The 9,381-nt window shown below is 42.7% G+C and overlaps 1 pseudogene; it reads left to right on the plus strand.

Moving 5' to 3' along the window:
* The first annotated feature begins 8,411 nt into the window (after window positions 1-8,411).
* On the plus strand, window positions 8,412-8,909 carry LOC101332563 (transcription initiation factor TFIID subunit 12 pseudogene; annotated as a pseudogene).
* Window positions 8,910-9,381: the final 472 nt, after the last annotated feature.

Consider the following 9,381-nt stretch of genomic DNA (forward strand, 5'->3'; position numbering starts at 1 on the left):
GTTATAAACTGGGGTCTCCATGATGTACATTAGATCTCCAGAACTTATTCATCTTATAACTGAAAGTTTGTACCCTTTGACCAATATCCTCCCATTTCCTCCAGTCTCCAGCCCCTGGTGATCACTGTTGTATATTTCTATGAGTTTGGCTTTCTTAGATTTCACACGCAGATGAGATCATACAGTATTTGTCTTTCTTTGTCTGGCTTATTTCACTTAGTGTAATGTCCTCTAGCTTAGTTCATGTTGTTGCAAGTGGCAGGATTTTCTTTTTATGGCTGAATTGTTGCATTGTATACGTAGACCACATTTTCTTTATCCACCGATGGACATTTAGGTTGTTTCCATATCTTGACTATTGTGAATAATACTGCAAGAACATGGGAGTACAGATATTTCTTCAAGATACTGATTTCATTTTCTTTGGATATATACACAGAAGTAAGACTGCTGAATCATATGGTAGTTATATTCTTAATTTTTTGAGGAAGCTCTGTTTTTTTCATAGTCGCTATACCAATTTACAGTCTCACCAGCAGAGTTACAGTTTCTCCACATCCTGACCAACACTTGCTGATTTTTGACTTTTTGATAATAGCCATCCTAACAGGTATAAGGAGATATCTCATTGTGGTTTTGATTTCCATTTCCCTGATTATTAGTGATGTTGAGCACCTTTTCATCTTGGACATTTGTATGCCTTCTTTTATTTATTTATTCATTCATTCATTTTTTAAATTGTGTAGTTGATTTACCATGTTGTGTTAGTTTCAGATGTGCAGCAAAGTGATTCAGTCATATATATACATTCTTTTTCAGGTTCTTTTCCATTACAGGTTATTACAAAACATTGAATATAGTTCCCTGTGCTATACACTAGGTCCTTGTTATTTATCTATCTTATATATAGTAGTGTGTACCTGTTAATCCCAAACTCGTAATTTATCCCTCCCTTCCCCACCCCCCTTCCCCTTTGGTAAGCATAAGTTTATTTTCTGTGTCTGTGAGTCTATTTCTGTTTTGTAAATAAGTTCATTTGTGACATTTTTTTAGATTCCACGTTGTATGCTTTCTTTGGAAAAATGCTTATTCAATTTCTTTGCCCATTTTAAAATCAGGTTGTCATTTTTGTTCTTGAGTTGTATGAGTTTCTTATATATTTTGGATATTAGCCCTCTATTGAATATATGGTTTGCAAATATTTTCTCCCATTCCATAGGTTGCCTTTTCATTTTGTTGATGGTTTCCTTTGCTGTGCAGAAGCTTTGGTGTGATGTAGTCTCACTTGTTTATTTTTGCTTTTGTTACCTGTACTTTCAGTGTCATAGCCAAAAAATCATTGCCAAGACATATGTCAGGAAGATTTTCCTCTATGTTTTTTACTAGGAGTTTTTCAGTTTTAATTCTTACGTTTAAGTTTTTAATTCATTTTGAATTAATTTTTGTATATGTTGTATGATGAGTTCAATTTCATTCTTTTGCATGTGGATATTCAGGTTTCCCAACACCATTTACTGAAGAGACTATCCTTTTCCCACTGACACAAATAAATGGAATGATATCCCATGTTCATGGCTTGGAAGAATTAATATTATTAAAGTGTCCATAGGACAATACTACCTGCAGATTCAATGCAATTCCTATTAAAATTCCAGTGACATTTTTCACAGAAGTAGAAAAATAATCCTAAAATGTGAATGGGGATGGAATACTCTAAATAGTGGGGAATAACATGAACAAAGAGGTGGAGGTAGAAAATTATATGTAGTCAGTTTGGTTAAATTATAAAGCACAGGTTATTAAACTCAGCTGCATGTGGAATTATAAGAATTTTTTGAAAATACTGCTTGTAGTGCCGCACCCCTGAGATTCTGATGAACTTGTTCTGAAGCGCAGCCTGGGCATCAGGATTTTCCCAAGTTCCCCAGATAAATCTAATGTGCAACCAAGGTAGAAAACCACCACTCTAGAGTGTATAAAACTAAGTGAAAAAAATGTAGAGGGCTTCCCTGGTGGTGCAGTGGTTTAGAGTCCGCCTGCCGATGCAGGGGACACAGGTTCGTGCCCCGGTCTGGGAAGATCCCACATGTCACAGAGCGGCTGACTCGTGAGTCATGGCCGCTGAGCCTGCGCGTCCGGAGCCTGTGCTCCGCAACAGGAGAGGCCACAGCGGTGAGAGGCCCGCGTACTGCAAAAAAAAAAAAAAAAAAAAAAAAAAAAAAAAAAAATTTAGAATGTAGATTGAGATCACAGCTGGAAGAAATTACATAGAAGACTCTGAAGACTGGGCTTTGTTTTATGGATGGGAGGATTCATTAAATTTTTTCTTTTTTTACCAAGTGGGCAGTAGAACATGGTGGTTGAAAGTGATGGCTGTGGAGTCGGGCTGCTTGGGTTTCAATCCTGGCTCTGCAACTTGCTAATTGTGTCCTCTTGGAATTCTGATTCTGCCTCAAGGGCATGATTTCTTCACTGCCTAAATCAAAACTTTACCAATAAATGTTGCCCTTCATATACAGAGGTGACCCTCCTGAGCCTTTATCCATGGAGCCTGTTTTCTCAGCACTACAATTCCTAAATTTGCTCTGTTCTAGCCTACATCACTTGCCCAGTATCCTTATGACCATCATGCCTTGGAATGAGATGTTTAGCTGGGCTTCGAGTTGTCAAGGGTAACTGTCATGGTACAGATATCTAAGCTGAATAGAGGAGAGTACAGCTAAACTGATGCACTAACCACCTGAGCTAATCACTATAGCTATGTTACCCTGTGTTATAGAAGGACAGTGGCAGTATTTGCCCAATAAAGGAATAAGTGTTTAAACCAGAATTCTTAGAATCAAGTGGAAGAGATCATAATATATGTAAAACAAAGAAAAACATATGATGCGTATACTCAAACGACATGCAGAGAGAGTCTAATAATATTGGCCACAGTTGTTAAGAAAATGAAAAGGGACAGGGGTTGGTATCAATGAAGTTTCACAAAGACAGTACAACCTGAAGGCCCTGTGAGAGGATAGAACTTATTCAAATACAAGGAGATAAGAAGAATCAATATATTTTACTGTGGCAACATTTGTCTTGTTTTTCTTCTTATGTGCTTCCTTAAAAGGATCCACCCATTCTAAAAGAATGCACTTCACTGCACACACCCCGCCAACAGGGACAGAATGCAAATATTTTCCCTCACCTCAGGGGAGTATTTGAAAACGCTCTCTTGGAAAGGAAACCAATTTATTTGGTTGCTAATTATTTTGGCTCTGGTTTTAATGAGCCATCCACTGTAAAAGATAAAGAGGATAATAAGACTTTTTCTCTCTTTTTTCGGTAAAATGATTTAAAGGCTATGGACAAGTATCATGTAGTAGTTAAGATCATGGACGCTGGTGCCAGGGTATTTGTGTTTGTACCCCTGGTATTAGATGCGTGACCTTGGGCAAATTGCTTAAATGTATCCTCTCTGTGCCCAGGAGGCCTCATCCATAAAATGAGAATAATAGTAGTACCTATGTCAAATGTTTGTACTGAGGATTAAAACAGTGGTTATTATTATTGTTGTTATTTTTATTTATTGTCATTATTGGCCTGGAATCCTGGGAAGGCATGGGAAGTAGACGATATAGACAGATGGGACCACAGAGTCTTCTAAATGATTCCAGGGTAATTGCCTAGGAAATTGTGTGTGTGTGTGTGTGTGTGTGTGTGTGTGTGTGTGTGTGTGTGTGTGTTGGAGAAAGAGAGCCCGGAAATGAGACAAAGTGCTGCCTGGACAGTATCTGTTGAGCACACTAGAGAAGGACTCTGTGCAGAACATTGTTTTGGTACCAAACAATCAGATTTCTCCCCAGCAGCCAGCTGCCTTGTCTGTGTCTAATGAAGAATCTACTTTGCGTACACCCAGGATCCAGCCAGTTGATTCTGCAACCACTGAGAGGAGGAATAGTACACACCTGCTGTTTTTATATGTGTTTTCTTTATCAAGTGGTAGTCTAACAGAAGTATGGGCCATTAATGCCACAGGAATTTGGTTTATCTCCATCAAATTTACCTAGTGTGGACAACTATGAAGTCTGCAAACAACACACAAAAAACCTCAGAACACCTGTCTCCAAAAGGGGGCCATGGGCACCAAAGAATTGATGTTGGGGGAATTCCTCTAACCTGTATGTCTAGGGTACCTGATTCCAACAAGTCTGAGGCCCCCGATCTGTAATACTATTTAGTAACATCTCTTGTTACAAATGGCTGAGTCTTGTAATGAGAGAAGGACCCCTTTTCAAAGAACTACGTGTTCTGTGGAAGGAACTCCTCAGACATGTGCTCTGGGGCAGCGCCGCACAGTGCGGTCCTTGGACCACAGCATCAGTGCCACCTGGAAGCTCATAAGACAGGCAGAATCTCAGGTTTCCTTCCAGACCTACTGAATCAGAAACTCCCTTTACAAGGTCCCAGGAGACTCAGGTGTGCATTAGAGTTTGAACAGCTCTGTTCCCATGGACTCAAATGGGTCACACACCTTTTCTGGGTGCCTGGAGTTGCAAAGCACTGTGAAAGACTCCGGTTGATTATTTCCCAAAGTTCAAGGAAAAGCATCCCCAGAAAGCACAGATAATGCTAATAAGCAGAACACTTACAAGTAAACCCTCTTCTTTGAATTAGCAATTGAAGAAATATACAAAGAAACGTGCAATTCTTCATTTTGAGACTTTTTAACCCTCAAAGGTCTTGAAAGGAGAGATGCGTCTGGAATGCAGCATTACACTTAGATCCTTCAGATATTTAGATCAAAGCCCATCAAAGTGTTTGTGGGCTCAAAGGCAAAAAGACATCAGTTCTGAAATACAAGAGTTGTGCTGAGGCGGTTTTTGTACTTTTGTGTGTCCTTTTGAGGAAGAGTTCTTCTTGAGCCTTTGAACCCTAGAGACCTGCCAGTTTGAGTGGAAGAGGTGCCATTTTCCTTTAAGCTGCAGGTTGCCTTCTGTTCAGATCCTCAAGCATCAAGGTCAGGTCCTGTTCAGAATAACTGAATGTTAATTGACTTGCTGGGAATTTACGTGCATTGTCTTGTTTACACCAATGTTCTGCTGGCAGTTTGTAAATCATTCTCTCCCGTGGGCTCTGACGTGGATTTGAAGTTTGTTTCTGTTTTATAGGAGTTGGGTTAATCTCTAGCTATGCTAGAGGGTTAGAGAAATGAGATAGCATGGGCGGGGGGGACCTCTCCCCCCCACACTCCTGTATCATGAATGATTATCACAATTTCCAGGGATTGTGGAGACTGCATTTACCTCCAGGTAAGAAACAGACTGGCTATATGATTAGGCTAACACTTTCTGGGGAGATTTTTTTGTTCTTTACCTTTGCCAAATGTATATAGGCTACTGCTTGCTTGAGCATGCCCTTGGCAACTAACCAACACACACACGCAGGGGCACAGACTGGCTGGCACACTCATAAAGACCATGCAAGGTGACCTCAGTGATGTGTATGGCTACCCCTTGCCATGGTCCATTTCTCAATGCATTGGGCAGTCTTCCAAATACACAGCAGCTCTCTATGCAGTAATCACTTGACATCGTTGAAACCCCAAGCAGAAGATACACAGTTCCCGTACATCTTGCTCTGTTTTTGGTCTGTGTTAACTGTAATCCCACTGTTGCTTATTTTTCTTGCCACTGACTGGCTACGTAACCTTGGGCAAATCACTGTGCTTCAGTTTCCTTATCTATGCGATTAAGTGGCTGTACCTTTTAGCTATAGCCTGGGTTTCACGCTTTTTCCTTTGGTTCTAGGAAGTAAAACAGTTGCCAGCTCCCAGGCTGTGCACTGGGGACCTGAAGCCTGGAGCTGCAACGCTCTAGTGAAGACTGTAGTGGCCTCAGAGGGTTTGTTTGGAATTCCAGATCTGCCTTTAACTTAACGTGCATCTTACCTTTGGCAAATCTCTTGGATTTTCGGTTTCCACATCTGAAAAATGGGGATGAATATTCTGTCTTGCTAACCCTGTAGGGCTGTGATGAGAATGTATTGCACTCAGAAAAGTGCTCATCAGTACAGAGGCTGATAAATTACCAGGTTTTTCTGATCTGTCCTTGTAGTCAGGGAGGTGGCACCAAGCTGGTCCCAGTCCCTGAGTATCCGCAGTTAGCCACAGCTGCATTGCAGAATCCTATAGAGATACGATTCCCAGGCTACCCTCAATACCACCCAAGCAGAGTTTCTAGGGGAAGGGATCGGGCATATGAAATGGACATGAAGGCTGATTTGAGAACCAGTGATCTGGAGACGAGGAAATCTTACCACTCTCTTGATCTGAAATCCTAATATTCATTGTGTACAACAGGATGTCTCTTCTCACATCTGATGCCTGAGGTGTGGTGCCGACAAAGATAGAGTGTGTAAGGGGCTGTCCTGCTGTCACCTTCTTATTAAGCTGGACAGATATACCTTCTAGTCTTGAATCTTGGTTTCCTTCCCCATATATTAAGTGGAAATCATCTCTGACACAACTGCTGGAAATGAACTTCCCCAAAACTACGTATCTTTTGGGAAAGTGTTCAACTTGAACTGTACTTACCCTCTCTAAGCCCTCTGTAAAGCACTAACTAGGCCACGGTGGAACTTCATCTATTGTCGTCATTTGGAGCGCTACAGTATTAGGAGATGATAGAAAAAGGAGGAGAGGAAGTAGAGAGGAGCCACGCAAATCCATTTCTACTTAGACCATTTTGTTACCTGCTAGAGTCTGTTTGGAGCTGACACCAGTTAGTTAAGTTCTGTGCGTAAGGAACAGCTTTGGGATGAGAGCCTGGAGCTTAAGCAAATGGATTCACAAGCCACAAAGTCTTAGGCTTAGTCCTTCATTTCACTCTTCTGATCTAGTTCCGCATATCTGGGAGTGAACTCAGGCTAGATGTTTCAGAGCCACAGTCCCAGGCTGGCACCATTAAGAACCTCAGAGGAGGTGGAGGGATGGGGAGAAAAAAATACCACTATCCAGAGACTTCCCTGGTGGCACAGTGGTTGGGAGTCCACCTGCCAGTGCAAGGGACACGGGTTCGATCCCTGGTCCAGGAAGATCCCACATGCCGCCGAGCAACTGGGCCCATGCACCGCAACTGCTGAGCCTGCTCTCTAGAGCCCACGAGCCACAACTACTGAGCCCATGTGCCACAACTACTGAAGCCCACGCCCCTGGATGCTGTGCTCCAACACGAGAGAAGCCACAGTAGTGAGAGGCGCGTGCACCTCAACGAAGAGTAGCCCCCGCTCGCGGCATGTTCACTTTGAGCAAAAGAACAACAGATCCTTCTGCAAAAGAGAGAGAAAGAAAGAAAACAGGCCCTCTTTCTTTAATCTAGCAGAAAAGAAGGAATTACCTCAGTGCATGCTCCTACTGGTATAAATAGCAGTATTAGGAAAAAAGCTTGTTTCTCCATGACTGAAAAACATTTAGGACACAGAACCTGGACTCCATCTCTTCTCTATTTCCCTGGTTACTTTAACACTGTGAGCTTTGGACTCCAGGGAGAAAGTCTAAAAATACAATAGCCTATTTGTTCAAAAGGTAACAAAGATTGAAGGGCCCTGCTTTTGCCTAAAGGGAAAAAAGGAATATAAAATCTTAATGTTTTCATTTTTGAACTCTAAACCAAAGTCAGACCTTGGAATACTCTTTATTTTTCTTTTTAATAGGCAATGTGAAGACGTGGTAACACAAATTCAAATGGCACAACAGGAAATATATTGAAAAGTTATTCTTCCTTCCAACCCTGCCCACCAGCACTCCAGTTCCCCTTCCCTGAGGCTATCTCTGATGGCAATTTCTTGTGGATCCTTCCAGAGATGATATTCTCTGCATATCGAAGTGTGTGTGTGTGTGTGTGTGTGTGTGTGTGTGTGTGTGTGTGTGTGTGTATTTATGCATGGGCACCTTCACAGAGCTCTGACTTCCTTCTTTTAACATGAATAGTTGCTTCCTATTCACACTCTCCTGCTCCTTGCTTTTCTTCACTTAAAAAGGTGTCTTGGGTTTCCCTGGTGGCGCAGTAGTTGAGAGTCTTCCTACCGATGCAGGGGACACGGGTTCGTGCCCCGGTCCGGGAAGATCCCACATGCCGCGGAGCGGCTGGGCCCGTGAGCCATGGCTGCTGAGCCTGCGCGTCCGGAGCCTGTGCTCCGCAACAAGAGAGGCCACAACAGTGAGAGGCCCGCGTACTGCAAAAGAAAAAAAAAAAAAAAGATGTCTTACTTGGGGAGGGCCGAGCAGTCGGACTGCCCGCTGAGATGAGCGCTTCACTGGGGCAGTCTCTGCATACCATGGGGAGATAGACGCTGCTGCCTTTGGGCTTGGTCCTCATAGCTCCAAAACGAAACAAGATCTCGATAAGCTCTATGAGCTGAAGTCCAAAGGGCGTTAGATTATGAACCAGTTTGGCCCCTCAGCCCCAGTCAACCTGTCCAGTTTCTCATCATTAAAACCGGAACCAGCTAGCACCCCTCCACAAGGCTCCATGGCCAATAGCCCTACAGTGGTAAAGATCCCAGGCGCTACTGGGACGGTAGAGTGTCTCAGCCCTGAAAACAATCAGGTGTTGACCAAGAAGAAGTTACAAGACTTAGTAAGAGAAGTGGATCCTGATGAGCAAGTGGATGAAGATGTGGAGGAGATGCTACTGCAGATTGCTGATGATTTTATCGAGAGCGTGGTGACAGCAGCCTACCAGCTTGCTCGGCATCGCAAGTCCAGCACCCTGGAGGTGAAAGATGTCCAGCTGCATCTAGAACGCCAGTGGAACATGTGGATCCCAGGGTTTGGCTCTGAAGAAATCCGACCCTACAAAAAAGCTTGCACCACAGAAGCTCACAGAGAAATGGCATTGATCTGGAAAACAACCAAGAAATAACATACGGAAAGGTCAGGGAATGGACAACAATGTATTTGGAGATACTTGAGCTGAGACCTTGGATTTTTTTTTTAATGCTTTACAGAGAAGCATATATATATATTAACATCTTTATTGGGGTATAATTGCTTTAAAATGATGTGTTAGTTTCTGCTTTATAACAAAGTGAATCAGTTATACATATACATATGTTCCCATATCTCTTCCCTCTTGCATCTCCCTCCCTCCACCCTCCCTATCCCACCCCTCCAGGCAGTCACAAAGCACTGAGCTGATCTCCCTGTGCTATGTGGCTGCTTCCCACTAGCTATCTACCTTACGTTTGGTAGTGTATATATGTCCATGCCTCTCTCTCGCTTTGTCACAGCTCACCCTTCCCCCTCCCCATATCCTCAAGTCCGTTCTCTAGTAGGTCTGTGTCTTTATTCCTGTCTTACCCCTAGGTTCCTCATGACATTTTTTTCCCTTAAAT

Source organism: Tursiops truncatus, chromosome 3, assembly GCF_011762595.2.
Source record: "Tursiops truncatus isolate mTurTru1 chromosome 3, mTurTru1.mat.Y, whole genome shotgun sequence".
Lineage (NCBI taxonomy): Eukaryota > Metazoa > Chordata > Mammalia > Artiodactyla > Delphinidae > Tursiops > Tursiops truncatus.